Source organism: Lactuca serriola, chromosome 8, assembly GCF_051521515.1.
Source record: "Lactuca serriola cultivar US96UC23 chromosome 8, Lser_US96UC23_V15, whole genome shotgun sequence".
NCBI classification, from domain to species: Eukaryota; Viridiplantae; Streptophyta; class Magnoliopsida; order Asterales; family Asteraceae; genus Lactuca; species Lactuca serriola.
Window position 1 is genome coordinate 325,587,587 of NC_136415.1, and position 10,131 is coordinate 325,597,717.

A 10,131-nucleotide genomic window follows, 5' to 3' on the forward strand; every position below is an offset into this window, starting at 1 on the left:
AAATCACATAGAAATAATGCAGTGCAACACAATCACATAAATAGCATACAGGATACACTGTCATATAACTCTAATTACCATTCTAGGTAAAGTATAGTGAGAAGACTCACCTCAAGTAACTCGGTAATCTCGAACTCTGTAAAAATCTGGTCTAGCCTCCGCCTAATCATATGAAATAAACACTCTAAATCAATACAACTCTCAAGGCTAGACTATTCCCTCTCTTAGTACTATTAGAAGGGTAAAAGACTATCTTACCCCTCTAATGGATCAAAGACCCTAAAGTTGACCAAACCCTAAAAGTCAACAAAAGTCAACTCTCCGGGTTACACTGCTCGTACCAAACATGTACGCTGGGCGTATCCGGTGTCCTCACAGAAACGGGGTGCGCGACCCCTTACGCCGCGCGTACTGGGATTACGACCCATGTAACTCCCAGTTTCAGACTCTAAGCTCTTGAGGTCTTAAACAGTTAAGACCCACATCCAACTTCTAGATCTGACCATTTCTAAAGCCTCTTAATCTATAAAGTTAGTGACTTTAAGCCTTTGCATGGCTGGACAAGTCTCTAACACCCATGACATTCCATTTCCCAACTCTAGATAGCTCATAACTCAAGCATGACCTCATAACAACAACCAATATGGAATTTTTATGGAAATATAACTCACATATCACTGAAATGGGACAGATCTAGGTCCATGGAGTACATTACACTCATAAAGTCTCCACCTTTAGGACTTTTAACCCTAGAAATGGTCCATGCAACATCAAACCAAATGAGGAGGAAAGTTTGAACTTTATAACCCTAGATGAAGCTCATTTCTCTGAAGATCTCAGATCCAAACTTGCACTTCAAGCCCTAGCCTCCACAAGCTCTTCTCCTTATTCTTCACTAACATACAAAGAAACTTTTAGCTCCAAAACCCACACACTCAAGCTAAGGACGATGGAAGGCTCTCTCTTAGGGTTTCACTCTCTGATATGGAGGCTGAGAAATGAGCCTTAGCATCCTTTAAATAGTTCACAAGCCAAACATTTAGGGTTTGCATCTGGACCCCTTACGCCCAGCGTAACCCTGGGTACGCCCAACGTACCCAGGCGAGTCTGCGTCCAAATTAAGCGCATGAGTACGCGCAACGTACTCCCCAGTACGCCCATCGTACTCATTAGCTACAAAAACTTTCTCAAGGGACCAATCTTGACAACTTGACAAAATGGAAGGGTTAAATAGCTTTACCTGAATTTCGGGATGTTACATATCTCCCCCACTAGAACCAGACTTCACCCTCGAAGTCTCATGCCGAAAACAATTCCGGATGCTGCTCCCGCATCTCTGACTCCATCTCCCAACTCAGCTCGGACCCCCTCCGATGCTGCCACTGGACCTGAACCAGAGGCACCTCCTTGTCTCTCAAAACCTTGACCTTCTGGTCCAAGATCGCGATCGGTCTCTTAACATAATTAAGCCCTGCGTCCACCTGGATATCCTCCAACGGCACCACTGCCGACTCGTCGGCTATACACTTCCTCAACTGAGACACGTGGAAGGTATCATGAATCTGGATCAACTCCGCTGATAGCTCTAATCGATATGCTACCCTGCCCAGCCTCGTGATCACCATGAACGGTTCAATGTATGGGGGTGTCACAACTGGAAATTTTGTGTCATGTAATCTATACACTCAAGTTAATGTGAATCAAAAACTTAAGAGCATGTGTGACACCTACTATTATGACATCAAAAACTTCAATCAAATACATCATACAAGTGCTACAAATAGTCATCAAACAATTGGAAACCCTAGAAGTTCTTGTTTAGGTCCACTTTGGACTAGGACTTCCTTATTTGGCCCAAATGGACCAATAAGCTTCCAATTTGACTATCATGGGCTTAGAACCCTAATTGGGCTCTAATTGGACCCACAATCATTTATTTTAACATTTTGGGCCATATTGGGCCTAGAATGAAATGAATTAAAAGCTTTGATCCATGAATAACCTAAAATAGTCCAACAAAATGTAAAAATCATGTTATATCTCTTTTAGGTTAAAACTCACCCAAACAAACTCTAATATTGGGCTTAGGGGCAAAAAACCCAAAATTTTCCTTTTCCCTTCAAAACTCTCGGCCCAAGGCCCAAACCCAAGGAGAGATGAAGAGAGTTGACTTGCAATTGACACCTTATTATTGTCTTTTGGATATCCATGCAACTTATTCCATATCTCCATGCATATCACCTCAAGGGTCTATTTCTCCCTCTCTCTCCCTCACTCTCGGCCATTGCAAACACACACACACCTCACAAACTCTCTCAAGAACACTCAAGAACACTTCCTCCCTCTCCACTCAAAGATCTCGAAATTTAGGAAGCTTTCAAGAGGATATTTCCACAAATTCTTCATCTAAGGTAAGATTATGCTTGGATCTATGACTTAGATTCTTTTTGTCATCAAAATCTTTTCCTAATTCATGCCAAAATCGTGATCTTACATCCTAGAAGCACATCAAACTCGAGATCTTCAAGAAAAGGGTGCTAAGGCCAAAAATCACCAAGTTTTCTTCCATCTTTTCTTCAAAAACTGAAATCACACCCTAAGGTGAGCTTCATACCCCCTATTTTCTGTTTTTATGAGTTTTGTGGGGGGGGGGGGAATACAAGTGAAAGTGTAGATCTATATGTGTTTTGTATGCCTTGTATGATTCTATGCTTATGTGGGTGTTTTTGTGTGTTTATAATGTTGGATCTAGCCATTAACCCATAAAAATCGAGATATACTTTATGTTAAATGATGCTAGCATCAAATATATTACTACATACCAAGTGTTCCAAGAAAAATAGCTAAATGGCTTAATAACATTTTATTTGGGCTAAAAACTCAATTTTTGGACATAAAATGTTAAAAATATAAAGTTAAAGCGCCCAAAATGACATATCACGAATTCTGATGGATGAGGAGTGTCAAAACAGTTTCAATAAAATATTTTCTGGAAATATACTCATTTGGAGGATTAAAAATATAAATTTCAAGCTTAATGGGCTAAAAATGACAATTTCGGCCCAATAAGGCCCATTATGCGAAATTTTCTGTTTTGGAGGGCCAAAACTGTGTTTTTCTATAAAACAGTGGACTAATAGTGTTCCAAGTACTTTTCAAAGGTTTAAAATGCTTTTCAAATTTAAAAAGGACCAAAGTTGCAAAAAATTTCCAATTTGGGCCAAAATTGTAAAAACTGCGAAAAAGAGGGGTTATAACCGAGAAAACTACATTTTTAGGGACTTAAACTGTTTTCAATGAAAAATATGCTGAAAAATATTAATTTCAATAATTTTTGGTGTTAAAATGTCTAGAAAAATGATTTAAGGACCAAACCAGAAAGTTATTTAATTAGAGGGTTGAAAAAGTAAATTTTACAAACAATGAGGGGCCGAAAACAGAAAACTTTCAAGGCTAATTCAATACATGCAACTTGATCAAATATTGGCACCACGACTACCGACAAAATACAATACACAACAATACCAAAAATCGTTGTTAAACGAATTGGTTCGGTCTCGAACCAATAAAAATCCGAAACTACTAATGCGACGATACCTCGATTCATACAAGTAACATTTGGGGAATTCAATACACACGTGAGAGTGCACAGACGTCTACGCACCATCTTTGGGCCCCAAAGTGTAAAATCTTGTTTGCTGGGCCTAGCTAGCCCAATGACCTGATCTTAAGGCCCGAAGACTTCTACCTTACGAGTTGTTGGGTCTTACATGATCTAACACCGCGTAAAAGGACTTTCAATGGCTTTTATACTATTGGTCCCCAAGGGTTCTATGGTATTGCTAGTAAGGTCGGTATTTCATGCGAGGCGGGTCAAGGGCCCCTCGTACCTTTTTTTTATCCCCAACCGGTTAATGGAGTCATCGGGGTCTTTGTGTCCTCTTTCTCTTCGGATGTGGGATTACTCGAAGCCAGGGCGGTTGGATAACGTGATTAGTACGGACGACGCCTACGGGATCGTTAGTATAGTTATAAACTGGTTGTTTGTGTAACGCTTGTTTATAGCAATTAATCATGCGCAAAAATAATCCGACGTCGCCTGGAATTAATGACTTCACGCGCTACAATGGTTTTATTTTAACTTCATGGAATTCAAAGAATTAGGAAAACATCGTGTTTTCCTAGGGTTTTTCAATACATACAGTTTCAAAATGTACACAATTTTGATGAACATTTTTTAACTATAGAAACAAACAAGCATACTTATGGATCTTCACAAATGTTTTCAAAAGCTCTTTTCAGAAAATATCGGATTTTCTGGTGGTTTTCAAAACGATACAAAACATTGCTTTTCAAACACCGCTTATGAACTCACCAACATTTCACATGTTGACGTTTTTTCAAAATACTTGTATTCTCAGGTAACCAGTGAATCAAAGGAAAATGTACTCAGTGATGGCTTGCAGTTTACTTATTAACGAATCGAACAATTTATTTTTGGGAATGTAATGTTTAAACAATGTACTTCATGTAAACTTTATCGGTTGTACTATATTAATGCATGGTGACGAATATTGTTATGTTTCATATATATTCAATGTTATGATATTCAATTAAGTCACGACAGCCCTCGGACGTTTCCGCTGTCTGGTTCGGGGGTGTGACAGGTTGGTATCAGAGCCTTGTTTATAGTGAACTAGCATGTCTAGCCACACATTGATATGCAACTATAAACCAAAAAGAGGGACTAACATAACTCTGAACAAAACAAGTAAATAAAACACCCTTGCTTGCATTAGGAATAGGAACATAACGCCGAACCAAACACAATAATACTAGTATCCCGGTTAATTCGGGACCGTTCTTAGTGATACCAAGGAGTGAATGTAGCCTGATCAACTACATTCTCTCCAACGTAAAACTAACACACGTCTTGATGAGATCGGGATAGCTAGGGAACCTAAAACTATACCCTTTATCACTAAAAGAGAACGTTTGCTTAGTCCGTACAATAGTCATAGCATCCTAGGAATAATGTTAGCATATTTACATACTCGCGCAGACAGCATGGCTGGTTTTCATCACCCTGGAGACCCCTATTTCCCTAATCAGGGAAACAACGGATGGCTAGAGGAGGACGAGCCTGAGGAAGAACCTGAAGAAGAACCTGAGGAAGACCCCGAAGAGGAATCTGACGGGGAACCGGAGGCAGAAGTCGAGGGCGAGCCTGCCGAACCCGAAGAAGACGAAGAGAATTTTCGAAGAGGAGCTCGATGACAGCGAAGGGGGTGATTCGGACGCGGAGTCCGAGGTCATCAACCCCCCTTACCCGATCAGGGTGCCTGCTTATCGTGTGGGCCCCACTGGTCCTACCCCTCCTTGGGGCATTGATCTTTGGAGATGGAGCAGACATCAGGGACCGCGACCCCCGTTTGGCATGTCACGTGAGTTCTTTGACCTGAGGGACGGAGGACCGGCCGACCGAGCCCTACCGGTCATGGTGAGACGATTACGGGACACCGGCGACCTTGCTCAGGGCACTGCTGATCAGGTACGCCAGCTGTGGACTAGGGTCGAGCGTGCGGAACAGGAGACGCGTGACGTCCTTCGGGAGTTTCACATGAGGCAGGTAAGGTGGGAGTCTCGACTTCAGGACGCAGAACGCTTGGTGGCTCATCTTCAGGGAGCATCCACATCCTCGGCACCACCTCCGGATGCAGCTCATCACGGTTAGGGATAGACTTGTCTTAGTAGGTTGTTAGGAACTATGCTATGTACTCCGACTCTATGTTTAAGTGACTACACTACTCATAGAACCGTTATGCTGTCGAAATAGCGTCACTTATGTATGCTCTTATGAGCAAAATTTTCTTCTATTAAATGCGGATAATATTAATGAACTTTTGTGTGCTTTTCTATGATATTACAAATTGTTATGTGTTGAGAAGTTATGATTGTATGTCCAATGGTAGTAATGCCTAAATTCGTACCATGCACCTAGTTAGTAGGATCACAACCTCACAGAAACCACATACACTCAACATCTTTCCGTTTCATGACAGAAAGATGCCTCTCCGACCTACTCGCGGAAACCCAGGACCAACTCCACCTGAGGTTGACTCCACTGCATTCCAGGCAGCCGTGTCTGCTGCGGTCACCGCAGCTATGGCACAACTCCATCAGGGGAATAATGGAGGAGGCAACGGGCAAGGGGCAGGAAGTTCGAACAATGGGATGAACCAAGGATCTACCAAAACATGTACCTACAAGGACTTCACAAACGCTAAACCACGAACTTTCAACGGCACTGGGGGGGTGATCACTCTGAAGCGATGGATTGAAAAGGTGGAGTCGGTATTCGAGATATGCAAATGCCCCGAGCAGATGAAGGTGAAGTTCGCGGCCTGCACTTTTGTGGACCAAGCACTCACTTGGTGGAACGGACACGTGGAAGCCATGACGCTCCCTGTAGCCAACTCTATGCCGTGGACAGAGATGAAAGAAATGTTAATGGCTGAATACTGCCCACGAGGCGAAATACAGAAGATGGAGCAAGAGCTATGGAACCTCACTGTGCAGAATGCGAACAACGATGCTTACATATCGAGATTTAGTGAACTATCTCTGTTGTGCCCGGGTATGATCACCTCGGAAGGAAAGAAGATTGAACGATTCATCTGGGGACTAACATCACCCATTCAAGGGAATGTGATAGCTGCGAACCCTGAAACGTTTGACAGTGTGAAGAGATTGGCGAAGAGGCTGTATGATCATAACAACAAGAAGGGCGAGAAGCCAGTGGAGGCTGAGAAGAAAAGGGAGGGTGATGGCAAGAAAGGGAAGAACAACAAGAGGAAGGGATGTCAGGGCCCCGAGACCTCTAAAAAGCAGCAGACAGTGGCAGTTAACGCTGTCACCGCACCGGTTCCAGCCACACCACATGCTCCAGCCTCAACTGCTTCAAATGCTTCAAGACCTTACTCCGGTAATCTTCCCAAATGCAATAAGTGCGGTCTCCATCATAACGGAGAATGCAGGGATTTTCATTGCACTAGTTGCAACCGAAGGGGACACACTGCAAGGTTCTGCAGGACTTATCCTCCCCAAAATCAAAATCAGGGAAACAACCACAACAACAACAACAACAACCACCGCAATAACAACAACACCAATGCCGGCGGCAATAATGCAGGGCCTAGCCACACGTGCTTCGGGTGTGGAAGGACGGGGCATTTCCGCCGAGATTGCCCTAACAACAACAATTCAGGAAACAGAGGAGCAGGAAGGATGCTGGCTATGGGTCAGGGTGAGGCAGTTCAGGACCCCGCAGTTGTGACCGATACGTTTCTCATAAACCACACTTATGCATGCATCTTATTTGACACCGGAGCGGAGCGAAGTTTCGTAAGCAAGAAGTTTAAACATTTGTTAAAACAACAACCCCAAAAGCTAAATGAAACCTATACGGTGGAAATGGCCAATGGGAAAAACGAATCCACTGGGGAAATCTACATCGGATGTACCCTAACCCTTAACCAACACGTCTTTCGAATAGACCTAATGCCAGTATCAATTAGGAGTTTCGATGCAATCATCGGCATGGATTGGTTAAGCCCCCACCATGTTGAGATTATGTGCCACAAGAAGGCCGTTCGCCTTCGTCTCCCAAATCACGAAACCCTAGTAATTTACGGAGACAAACCCAGCACGAATCTTCGTCTCATCTCGTGCATCAAGGCACAAAAACATCTACGAAAGAACAACTTGGCGTTCTTGGCTCACATAGTGGATAAGGCCAAGGAAGGAACTAACATCCAAGATATTCCGGTAGCGTGTGAATTTCCAGACGTGTTTCCTGATGATCTTCCGGGAGTACCCCCAGAGAGACAGGTTGAGTTTCGAATCGACCTCGTTCCAGGAGCAACTCCTCTCGCTAAATCACCCTATCGGTTGGCTCCTGCTGAAATGCAGGAATTGTCCAGCCAACTCAGTGAGCTTCTGGACAAGGGATTTATCCGACCTAGCTACTCGCCATGGGGAGCTCCAGTGCTTTTTGTCAAAAAGAAGGACGGATCTTTCAGAATGTGCATCGATTACAGAGAGTTAAATAAACTCACTGTTAAAAACCGCTACCCATTCCCGCGAATCGATGATCTATTCGACCAGCTCCAAGGAGCTAGTTATTTTTCTAAAATAGATCTACGGTCCGGATACCATCAACTCAATGTCCGGGAAGAGGATATTCCTAAAACCGCTTTCCGAACCCGCTACGGACATTATGAATTCGTCGTAATGCCCTTGGGTCTAACAAATGCACCTGCCGCATTTATGGACCTAATGAATCGAATCTGCCGACCGTTCCTTGACAACTTCGTCATTGTGTTTATCGATGACATCCTCGTCTATTCTCGAAGTAAAGAAGAGCATGGCCAACATCTCCGACAAGTCCTAGAAACTCTGCGATTGGAAAAGCTTTACGCCAAACTCTCCAAGTGTGAGTTCTGGCTCCGGAGTGTGAATTTCCTAGGCCACGTAGTTAGCCAAGACGGAATTCATGTGGATCCCTCTAAGGTCAAAGCTGTGGAAGGATGGGCAACTCCGACCACGCCCACTGAAATTCGTCAATTCTTGGGTCTAGCAGGCTACTATAGGAGATTCATTCAAAACTTCTCTAAGATCGCCAAGCCACTTACCTCGCTTACGCAAAAGGGCGTACCATTCAAATGGACAGACAAACAAGAGATTGTGTTTCGAACCTTGAAGCAAGCTCTCTGTAATGCTCCTGTACTATCTCTACCTGAAGGAACGGAAGATTTTGTAGTCTACTGTGACGCGTCGAATCAGGTCTTAGGTTGCGTTCTCATGCAACATGGAAGAGTGATAGCATACGCGTCCCGCCAACTAAAGACGCACGAAGTAAACTACACGACCCATGACCTAGAACTGGGAGCCGTGGTCTTCGCTCTGAAAATTTGGAGGCACTACCTGTACGGTACGAAGTGCACCATCTTCACGGACCACAAGAGTCTCCAGCACATCTTGAACCAGAAGGAGTTGAACATGAGACAACGAAGATGGGTTGAATTGCTAAACGACTACGAGTGCGAAATCAAGTACCACCCAGGCAAGGCCAACGTGGTAGCTGATGCATTAAGTCGGAAGGAGTACTCTAATCGCCGTACGAAAACTCTCTCGATAACCATTCAATCTCATCTGGCCACTCAAATTGCATCAGTCCAGTCGGAGGCTATGAAAACGGAAAATAGAGCTAGCGAGGCGTTGCGCGGGATGGAGAAGAACCTAGAAGCAAGGGAAAATGGGGTATACTACTTCATGAACCGTATTTGGGTCCCAAAAATCGGGGGATTTAGGGAGGCCGTTATGAAGGAAGCCCACAAGACACGATACTCCATTCATCCCGGTTCAGACAAGATGTATTTGGATATTAAACAACACTATTGGTGGCCTAACATGAAGGCGGAAATCGCGACCTACGTTAGTAAGTGCCTTACGTGCGCCAAAGTAAAGGTGGAATACCAGAAACCCTTAGGATTGTTACAGCAATCGGCAATCCCTGAGTGGAAATGGGAGGGGATTTCTATGGATTTTGTGACCAAGCTACCCAAGACATCGGACGGACTGGACACCATATGGGTAATAATCGACCGACTGACGAAATCTGCCCATTTCCTGCCAATCAAGGAATCCTACAAGATGGAGAGATTGATGCGTTTGTACCTATGAGAAATCGTGAGACTCCATGGAGTGCCAAAATCTATTATCTCGGATAGGGACAGTAGGTTCACATCGCGCTTTTGGCAATCACTCCACAAGGCAATGGGAACTCATCTCGACATGAGCACCGCGTATCACCCACAAACGGACGGCCAAAGTGAGCGAACCATTCAAACGCTTGAAGACATGCTTCGTGCATGTGTGATAGACTTTGGGAAGTCTTGGGATACCCACCTACCTTTGATCGACTTCTCATATAACAACAGTTATCATTCGAGCATCAAGGTGGCTCCTTTCGAAGCGCTATACGGGCGTAAATGTAGATCACCGTTATGTTGGGCTGAAGTAGGTGATACCCAGCTAGCAAGAACACATACGTCGGACAAGGCACTAACG